Source organism: Rhincodon typus, chromosome 8 (genome assembly GCF_021869965.1).
Source record: "Rhincodon typus isolate 14 chromosome 8, sRhiTyp1.1, whole genome shotgun sequence".
Taxonomy (NCBI): domain Eukaryota; kingdom Metazoa; phylum Chordata; class Chondrichthyes; order Orectolobiformes; family Rhincodontidae; genus Rhincodon; species Rhincodon typus.
In genome coordinates this window covers 86989496-86999440 of record NC_063339.1, presented here as the reverse complement: position 1 = coordinate 86999440, position 9945 = coordinate 86989496, and the positions used below count along the sequence as shown (strand labels likewise).

General features: G+C 44.3%; 1 pseudogene; it reads right to left on the bottom strand.

The window, feature by feature from the left end:
- Positions 1 to 2348: 2348 nt before the first annotated feature.
- The window catches only part of LOC125483804, a 30939-nt pseudogene continuing 23342 nt past the window's right edge, over positions 2349 to 9945 (bottom strand).

The window sequence follows — 9945 nt, the reverse complement described above, 5'->3', positions numbered from 1 at the left end:
TCCATCTAATCTTGATGTGTACTAGCAACACCCATGTTACATGAATGAAAAATGTAAAAACAAAACCCTGAACATGTAAGTAAAATCCCTCAATCCTTAAACCATCCTGGTAAATTTCCTCCATTCCCTCTCAGCGACCCTGCCATCCTTCCCAATGTGTGGGTTAGGTTTGCACAGATCCAGATGCTCTGTGTTCCTGTGTGTGATGTCACCATGCAGTGACGATTACACTGAACCTCACTGTCTATAAGGGTGGCAGATACTGAAATCCTGATAACATTTTAAGATGAATTTAGATGCACACTTGTGATACCAAGGCAGAAAAGTCTATAAGTGAAGTGATGGAAAATGGGATGAGGATAGTTTGGTAGTAGTTGTCTTTAATGGCACAACCCCAATAGTTACAGAGCCTTTTTCTCTACTGTACAACTTTGAGACACTTAATATGGAAATATGACAAGCCACATTTGAAACCAGGTTAGAGAAGGTGACATTGGAATATGCGACACATGATTGTTCAATGTTTTTGGGAGGAAAGTGGGGTAGAGAGGCGGAGCAGCTGAGGAAGAAATTCTGGAGCACAGACGCAGGAATCTGAAAGTGCCACCATCAAGTGGAGTAATAATAAAGGGGTATCTGTCCTCATAAGGCTGGAATTAGCGACAAACACCGATCTCAGAATTGTGAGGCTAGAGGATATCAGAGATAAAGAGGGTTACTAGGGCAGAGATAGGGAGGATTGTGAAATTGGAGGATGTTACAGAGAAAGAGATGTTTGTGATGCCAGAGGTAGTGAGGGTTCTGAGGCTGCAGGGGAATTATGGATATTGTGAGGCTGGATGAGGTAACAGTGACAGGGAGAGTTATGACTTTGGATGAGATGACAGTGACAAGCAGAGTTGTAAGGCTGGGTGAGATGACAGGGATAGGGAGGGTTGTGAGGCTGGATGAGGTGACAGTGACGGAATGTTGTGACGCTGAATGAGATAACAGTGACAGGAAGTGTTGTCGTGACTGGAGGAATTTACAGAGATTTCAGGAGTTACACTCATAGTGTTATGGAGCTCAGAAACAGACTGTTCGTTCCTGCCTCAAAGCACTCAATCAAGTTTGCAAAACACCCACTCACAAAGCCACGCTAACTATCCTTAATCATTCCATGCCTCTCCAAATGCATATAAGTCCTATCTTTTAGAGCCACCTCCAACACTTAACCACCACCTAAGTCAGACTTGCAGGTCTGTGGTTTCCAGACTTTTCCTTGCATCCCTTATTAAACAAAGGTGCCACATTAGTTACTCTGAAGTTATCAGCCACCTCACCCGTAGTTGTAGATGATACAGATTTTCCTGCAAGTGGCCCTACAGTTTCCTCCCTCCCTTCTCCCAACATCCTGGGATACCCTAGATCAGATCCTGGAGATTTATCCACCTTTGTTTTCTGAGACTTTCAGTACATCCTCTTCTGTAATCTGTGAGCTGTTTCCGAAACATCAATATTTATTTCACCGAGTTCTCTAGCCTCAATTTCTTTTTCCACATTAAAAAAAATGCAAAACATTTATTTAAAATCTCTTCCATCTCCTGAGGGTCAACAGAAAGTAACATCTTTGATCTTTAAAGACCCCTACACTTTCTCCAGCTCTCTTGCTTAAAAGTTTTCTTGAACTCATTTGTTCTCCTCTCACACAATCCCTCAGCTGGAGGGCAGTGCGAGCGCACTGTGTGCCTGCTGTCTGGAGCTGCCACCAGCTGCTGGCGAGAGGGGGAGGGGCAGCTAACCGAGCGACTTCTCACTCTGGCCTGATCTGGCAGCCAGTTGTCCTGGAAATTTGGCACCAGGAGGGGGAGGTGTAAAAATGTGTGGGGGTAGGACTCATGTGCCCGTGCGTGGGGACCTCGAGGATATCACCGCTGAGCACAGCAATTCCTATTAGCTGCTTGAATGTCACTGCTGATGTTGTCTTTCGAGCTTCAGAGTGAAACTCCCACCCCACCCCCCACTGTCTCTGCAGCATCTAGGACCAAAACAATAGCTCCACTTCTTTCTATTTCTTTTCACGTGGTGGGAGAGAGGGGGAAAACTGTTCACTTTACAAAAAAATATGCAGGTGCACAGTCTTTACCCAGTGTAGGTGTGTTGATGTTCAGCGACATTTGATCATTTTCAAAACTTACCATACAGGTACATAATTGTATCATCATTTTACTGACAATATAAGCACTTTAATAGAGCAGTGTTCAATAAAATCAATACAAACGGCCCAATGACCAATGCTCATTCCTTGGTGTAAGTAAAAGCAAAATCATTCACCCACGGTTCTTTGTGAATTTGCTGGTATGTGAGCAAACAGCAAATCATTTTACACAAACAGAGCAGGTGAACAGGACGCACGCAGTGTCATTTCACTAGTGTGTAAACAGTTTGGATGGCAGAGTGAATCACTTCCCACGTAGGGAACAAGTGAATGGTCTCTCCATGAAGTGAACATGCTGGTGTATCAGCAAGTGAGTTGACTTACTGAAAGTTTCTTCCCAGTGTGAACTTGCTGCTGGTGACTCTACAATCGGAGCAGGTGTAAGGTTTCACTCTAGTGTGAATTTGCTGGTGTCTTTGCAGGTGGAATGACCGAGTGAATCCCTTTTCACACACGGAGCAGATGAATGGTCTCTCCCAGTGTGAATTTGCTGGTTTTCCAGCAAGTGGGATGATTGTTTAAATCTCTTCCCAAAGTCGGAGCAGGTGAATTGTCTCTCCCCAGTGTGAACTTGCTGGTGTATCCACAGTTTGGATGATTGGGTAAATCCCTTCCACAATAGGAGCAGGTGAATGCTTTCCCTCCAGTGTGAACTCCCCGGTGTCTCTGCAGGGTGGATGACCAAGTGAACCCTCACCCACAGTCGGAGCAGGTAAATTGTCTCTCCCCAGTGTGAACTCGCTGGTGTTCCAGCAGGTTGGATGATTGAGTAAATTCCTTCCCACAGTTGGAACAGGCAAATGGTCTCTCCCCAGTGTGAATTCGCTGGTGTTTCCGCAGGCTGGATGATGAAGCGAATCCCTTCCCACAATCCGAGCAAGCGAATGGTTTCTCCCCAGTGTGACTGCGTTGGTGTATGCGCAGGCTGGAGGAGTGATTGAATCCCATCCCACACTGGGAGCAGGTGAATGGTCTCTCCCCCGTGTGAACCCGTTGTGTGTCTGCAGCTGGGATGATTGAATGAATCCCATCCCACAATCAAAGCAGGTGAATGGCTTCTCCCCAGTGTGACTGCGTTGGTGAATTTCCAGGCGGGATGGGTAAAAGCAATCCCTTCCCACAATTCCCGCATTTCCACAGTCTTTTCCCACTGTGACTGCTCTGGCATTTGGAGATATCAGATGAATATTCACTGACTCTTCCACACACGGATGATATGCGTTTCCCCCCGGAGTGTTCAAAATCCTGAGATAATTTAGGTATTACAAAAGAGCAACCGTCAGATCTGAATGTAATTTCATTTGAAATATCTCATTGCAAAACAACTTTTCAAACAAAACAAAACAAATGTATTGGGAGAAACCAGAAGAATACTCAGGTTGTGAAACTGACAGATATTAATTGGGTCACTTTGGGGTTGACACTTCGGGAAATGGTTGTATTATCATTCAAACTGAACTGGTTCATAAAGGTCCTTCAGGGAAGGGAACCAGTCAGTGTTTGAATAAAACTACACAAAGAAACAGAAGCGGGAGAGACAGGCATGATGAAAAGGCATTTTATAGATCTACAACCCAGTTCTATTCCTGTTTTCTCACCATACCTTTCAATCCCTCTGAATTGCAAAGAACAAGTGCATAGTTCCTAGAAAATGGAGTTGCAGATAGATTGGGTGCTGAAGGCGGCGGTTGGCACGTTTGGCTTTATTGGTCAGTGCACTAATCAAAAAAGGAACCCATGTTTGATTCCACTCTCCGTGGAGTTTGCACATTCTCCCGTTGTCTGTGTGGGTTTCCTCTTGGTGCTCTAGTTTTCTCTCACCATCCAAAGATGTGCGCATAAAATGGAGTAGGCATGGAAAATGCAGGGTTACAAGGATAGGGTGGAATCTCTTCAGATGTTTGTTGTGGATTTGTAGGCCGAATGATCTGCTCCCATACTGTAGAGATTATATGATTGAGCATAGGAGTTAGGGTTACATATTGCAGTTGTGTAGGGCAGTAGTGAGGCTAATTTTAAATATTGCATTTAATTCTAGTCTTTTTGATTTTGGAAAGATATTATCAGTGTAGGACTTATACACATAATGGTAAATTCCTGGGGAATGTTGGAGAACAACGAGATCTTGTAGTGCAGGTTCACAGTTCCTTGAAAGTGGAGTCGCAGGTAGACAGACTGGTGAAGAAGGTGTTTGGTACACTAGCTGTTATTGGTCAGTGCAAGAGTATTGGCGTTGGGAGGTTATGTTGTGCCTGTCCAGGACATTAGCCAGATCACTTTTGAAATATTGCATTCAGTTCTGGTCTCCCTGCTATAGGAAAGATGTGAAACTTAAAAGGGTTCAGAAAAGATTTGCAAGGATGTTGCTCGGTTTGGAGGTTTTGAAATATAGTTAAAGGCTGAATAGGCTGACGCCATTTTCCCTGGAGCATTGGAGGCTGAAAAGGTGACCTTACAGAAGTTTAAAAAACTGTGAGGAGTATGTATAGGGTAAGTACTCAAAGTCTTTTTTTTTTCCCCCACGGTAGTGGAGTGCAAAACGAGACAGCATAGGTTTAACGTGAGTGGAGAGAGACTTAAACGGCTTCTAAAGGGCAACTCCTTTTAATGCACACAGTGGTGCATGTATAGAATGGTCTGGTCAGTGTGGACGAGTTGGACTGAAGGGTTTGTTTCCGTGCTATACATCTCTCTGACTCTAAATGCTTAACGAAAATGGTGGAAATCTGAAATAAAAACAAAAAGTGCTGGAGACACTGAAATGGTGGCAGATGCAGGAACCATTGCAACCTTAAAGAAAGATTCATATGGTCATACAAAGCATTAAAATATAGGTTACTTGCTGAGTGCTAGGAAATGGGATGAGATTACATAGATGCTTGATGATCAGCATGGATATGATGAGGAAATTGTGTTCAACAATTTTGTATCAGAGACTCTGACCCTATTTTGTTCTGTGTTTCTCTGTGACTCTCTCTTTTCGGAAGCAGCCAGGAACGGCAAGCAATGAAGAAATCAAATGATACATTGGCCTTGATAGTGAGAGGATTGGAGCATAGGAACAGGGATATCTTTCTGTAAGGTCTTTAGTGAGTCAACACCTGGAATACCTTTGTTCCCATTTCCAAAGGAAGGATGTGTTGGCTATTGAGAGTGTAAAGATGGTTCACCAGACTGAATCCTGGTATCTCAGGGCTGATGTATAAAGAGAGACTCGATCCTCGTTTAATCCTCCTTTCATTTGCCTCATGAGCCACTGATTGCATCACTAACTAACATTCTACCTCCCGTTTCCTCACCCGTATCTGACCAAGCTCATCATACACTTTGGTTCCCTTTCTCTGCCATATCAGTTTTGAACCTCACCAACAAAACTGGCAAAATGACCCACAAGGAGATTTGTCCCAGCTCTGCTCTGCGGCAACTGCTCAGGCTTGTATAGGTCCCATATAACTCAGAAACAGTTCCAATGCCTCAGGAATATAAACCCTTTTCTGGTACATCTCTTCTCCAGCCACACATTCATCTGATCTATTCTCTTATTCCTGCTGTCACTAACACATGCCACTGGAGCAAGTCTGACATTATTATTTGAGGAGATACATGTCCCACGACCACTGGCTGTTTACCATCCAGCTCCAGAATGTTCTCCAGCCGCTTCATGATATCGCAGACCCAGGCACCAAGGAGGTAAAATACCGTCCGAAATTCATGCCTGCAGCCACATAGGTGCCTGTCCGTACCCGTGACTAATGCATTCAGTATCATTATGGCCCTGCCACTCTTTGTCTTCCCCTTCTGTGCAGCAGAGCTATGGTGTCATGAACCTGGCTGTTGCCGATTTCCCCTGAAAGAGCACGCCACCGGCCCCGCAACAGAATCTAAAGCAGTATATCTGTTTGAGAATGGAATGACCACTGAGGACTCCTGCGCTTCCTTTCTCAGCCTTTTACTTTATTTAATGGCCACACATTCCATTTCTGCCTGAGTAATCCGCCGCTGCGATGTGACCAACTCAATAAATGTGTTGTCCACAATATTCTCAGTAGCGCAGATGCTCCACAGTGAGTCCGTTCACAGCTCCAGCTCTGAAAAGCAGTTACCCACTGGCTGCAGATGGACACACTTCTCGCACATGTAGCCATTAGAGACATTGGAAGTGTCTCTCATTTCCCACATTGTGCAAGAGTAGCACTGTCTGAGGTCTCTTGTCATGACTTGTCTCTGGATTCAACTAGCTACTCCCATTAAGAGAATTTAAATGAGGTAGCAATCTCCCTTTGTTTCAAACATTTCTATTATATTCGAAAGCCAAACGTACCTTTACTTAACCTGATATATCATACTCTTAAAACTTAAATAAAACTCTGCAGGTATCACTTCCAAAATAATTGTTCCCACTGGGTCTTTGTGACTTTCCAAATGGCCTGAACTGAGACTGAGCACCACACTCAATGTTTCATCTTCGCCTTCTCCCTGTCTCACCTCACTCGCTGTTTTCACCCAACTCCAAAGCACTTTTACTCAGTCAAGGAGCACCCACACTGCAGCCTTGATATGTTAATTGATCCGTTCACACCACAGTGACTTCAGGCTCCTATACTGTTCCAATGCTGCTCAGGGAACTGCATCTCATTTTTCAATTCAGCCCTTTATAACCTCCAGATTAACATGGATTTCAGCAGTTTCAGGTTCAACAGACAGTTGTCAGGATCTGGAACATTCCACTTGAAAAGGTGTAGGAATTCAAATCCATAAGATATTTTAAAAGGAAGTTTACAGGCAATTGAGAATGAGGAGCTTATAGCTTAAAATCGTGAAGTGGGTGATTGGAACTTCTTGATTTGAACGGCGGGAGTGGTGAGATCGCGAGCCAAGGGTCAGCCAGGAAGGTAACATTTTCCTTATAAAAACTTATCTCTTTCGCAGGAAGTGAACTATTATATTCGAGCAATGTCTAAACTCAAAAAAACTACACGTGTAGTGTCTGCCACCCGTCCTCCTCTTCTATCCAAAAGAAAAGACTGTGTAGAGGGTCGGTGACGCAAGGTAAGGTTTTGTTTATTGCTTTATTCTTTTGACAATCTAGAGTAGAGGGAATTTTCTTTTGTCTTTCATTTTTTTGGCCTTTTTTTCCGTGGGAAGCTTTCGGAGGGAGGAAAGTAGCAACAAATTGAATTAACTCATTATAATAAATTATACAAATAAATAAAGTAATTAACTAAGTATAAATGGCTGGACAGGCAATGTGTTGTAACGGTATGTGGTGGGAGCTGGCTGATCCCATTGCGAACTGCAGTGACCACATCTGCAGCAAGTGTTGGTTGCTCGAGGAACTTCGGCTCAGAGTTGATGAGCTGGAATTGGAGCTTCAAACACTGCGGCACATTTGGGAGGGTAGAAGTACCTGGATGAATTGTTTCAGGAGGCAGTCACAATTGGTAGATTAAGTAATTCAAATCTGGTCAGTGGCCAGGGGCAGCAGAGTGTGACTGTAAGCGAGGCAGGTAGAGGGATCCTGCAGCCAACAACAGAGGAGCCTCAGTTCTTGACCTTGTCCAACAAGTACGAGGTACTTGCTCCCTGTGTGGATGAGGAAAAGGGCTGCCGAGAGGATGAACCAACTGACCACTGTACCGTAATACGAAAGGCCATTCAAGAGTGGGGAGCAAAAAGACAGGTGTTAGTTGTAGGGGATTCTTGTAGGGGATAGATAGTACCCTTTGAAAGCAGGATCGATAGTCCCGCATGGTGTGTTGCCTGCCCGGTGCCAGTGTAAAGGATATCTCTGACCGCCTTGAAAGGATATTGGAGCGGGAGTGGGAGGATACAGTTGTGGTCCACGCTGGAACAAACAACATAGGCAAAATTAGGGAAGAGGACATGCTCAGAGATTATCAGGAGCTCGGGACCAAATTAAAGAACAAGTCCACAAGGGTTAAAATCTCCAATTACTGCCCAAACCACGTGCTAATTGGCATGGGGACATGAGAATGAGGGAAGTAAACACGTGGCTAAAAGAGTGGTGCGGGTGAGAGGGGCTCCTGGCACCAGTATTGGAACAGGAAGGACCTGTACCATTGGGACGGTCTCCACCTGAATAAAGCTGGGACCAATGTTCTCGTGAAAAGGGTAAACAGACTGGTCAACAGGACTTTAAACTACAAAGTTGGGGGGGAGGGGAAGGGAATGGTGAAACTTGTCCCAGTGGGAAACAAAGCAGCATGCTAACATCTGTAGTGGTGGATTCAACTACGTGGAAAAATATGAAAGAAATGATAGGGAAGGAGAACTCAGGAGAGGTTATTAAAGTCTTCAGCACAAACACAAATAGCACAGATTGTTTGGGAAGGGCTAGCAATCAAACACTGGAAAAACGAATGAAGATGAGAAAGGGAGGATTAATACAGGGCTGAACATGTTATATCTGAATGCACGCAGTGTAAGGAATAAGATAAATGAGCTTGTGGCGCAAATCGAAACTGGCAGGTATGATGTGATAGGCATCACGGAGACGTGGCTGCAAGGGGATCAGGGTTGGGAACTGAATATCCAAGGATATACACCTCGTCGAAAAGATAGGCAGATGGGCCGAAGGAATGGCAGTGCCTTATTAGTGAGAAATGAAATTCAATCAACAGAAAGAAATGAAGTAAGGTCAGACAGTGTAGAATCTGTGTGGGTAGAACTGAAGAACCGCAAAGGTAAAAAAAAAACATAATTGGAGTTGTGTACAGGCCTACAAACAGTAGTCAGGAGCTAGGGCGCAAGATGCACCAGGAGATAGAAAAGATGTGTACGAATGCCAAAGTTACAGTGATCATGGGGAATTTCAATATGCATTTGGACTGGGAAAATCATGTTGGTAGTGGAGTGCAAGTAAAGGAGTTTTTGGAATGCCTACGAGATGTTTTTTGGAGCAGCTCATGGTGGAGCCCACAAGGAAACAGGCGATACTGGATCTAGTGTTGTGCAATGAGGCAGACTTGATAAGGGAGCTTAAGGTAAAGGAACCCTAAGGAGGCAGTGATCATAAGATGATAGAATTTACTCGGAAATTTGAGAGGGATGAGATAGAATTAGAGGTAACGGTATTACAACTGAATAAAGCTGACTGAAGGTTTGAGGGAGGAGGTGGGCAAAATTGATGGAAGAGGAGCCCAGCAGGAAAGACAGTGGAACAGCAATGGCAGGAGTTTCTAGGAGTAATTCAAGAGACGCAACAAAAAATCATCCCTAGGAAAAAGAAGCATGGTACAGGAAGGATGAGGCAAACATGGAAGTCAGGGATAGCATAAAAGCAAAAGAGAAATCATATAATGGAGCGAAGGGCAGCGGGAAACCAGAGGACTGGGAAGCTTACAAAGACCAGCAGAGGGCATCAAAAAAGAAATAAGGAGGGAGAAGATTAAATATGAGGGTAAGCTAGCCAGTAATATAAATGAAGACTGCAAAAGTTTCTTTCGATATATAAAGGGCAAAAGAGAGGCAAAAGTGGACATTGGACCATTGGAAAACGACGGTGGAGAGATAGTAGTGGGGAACAAGGAAATGGCTGAGGACTAAATAATTACCTCACGTCAGTCTTCACAGTGGAAGACACGAGTAATCGCCGAAAAATTCAAGAGAATCAGGGGGCAGAGCTGAGTATGGTGGCCATCACCAAGGAAAAGGTGCTCGTAAAACTGATTGGTCTGAAGGTGGATAAATTACCTGGACGAGATGGACTACACCCTAGAGTTCTAAAG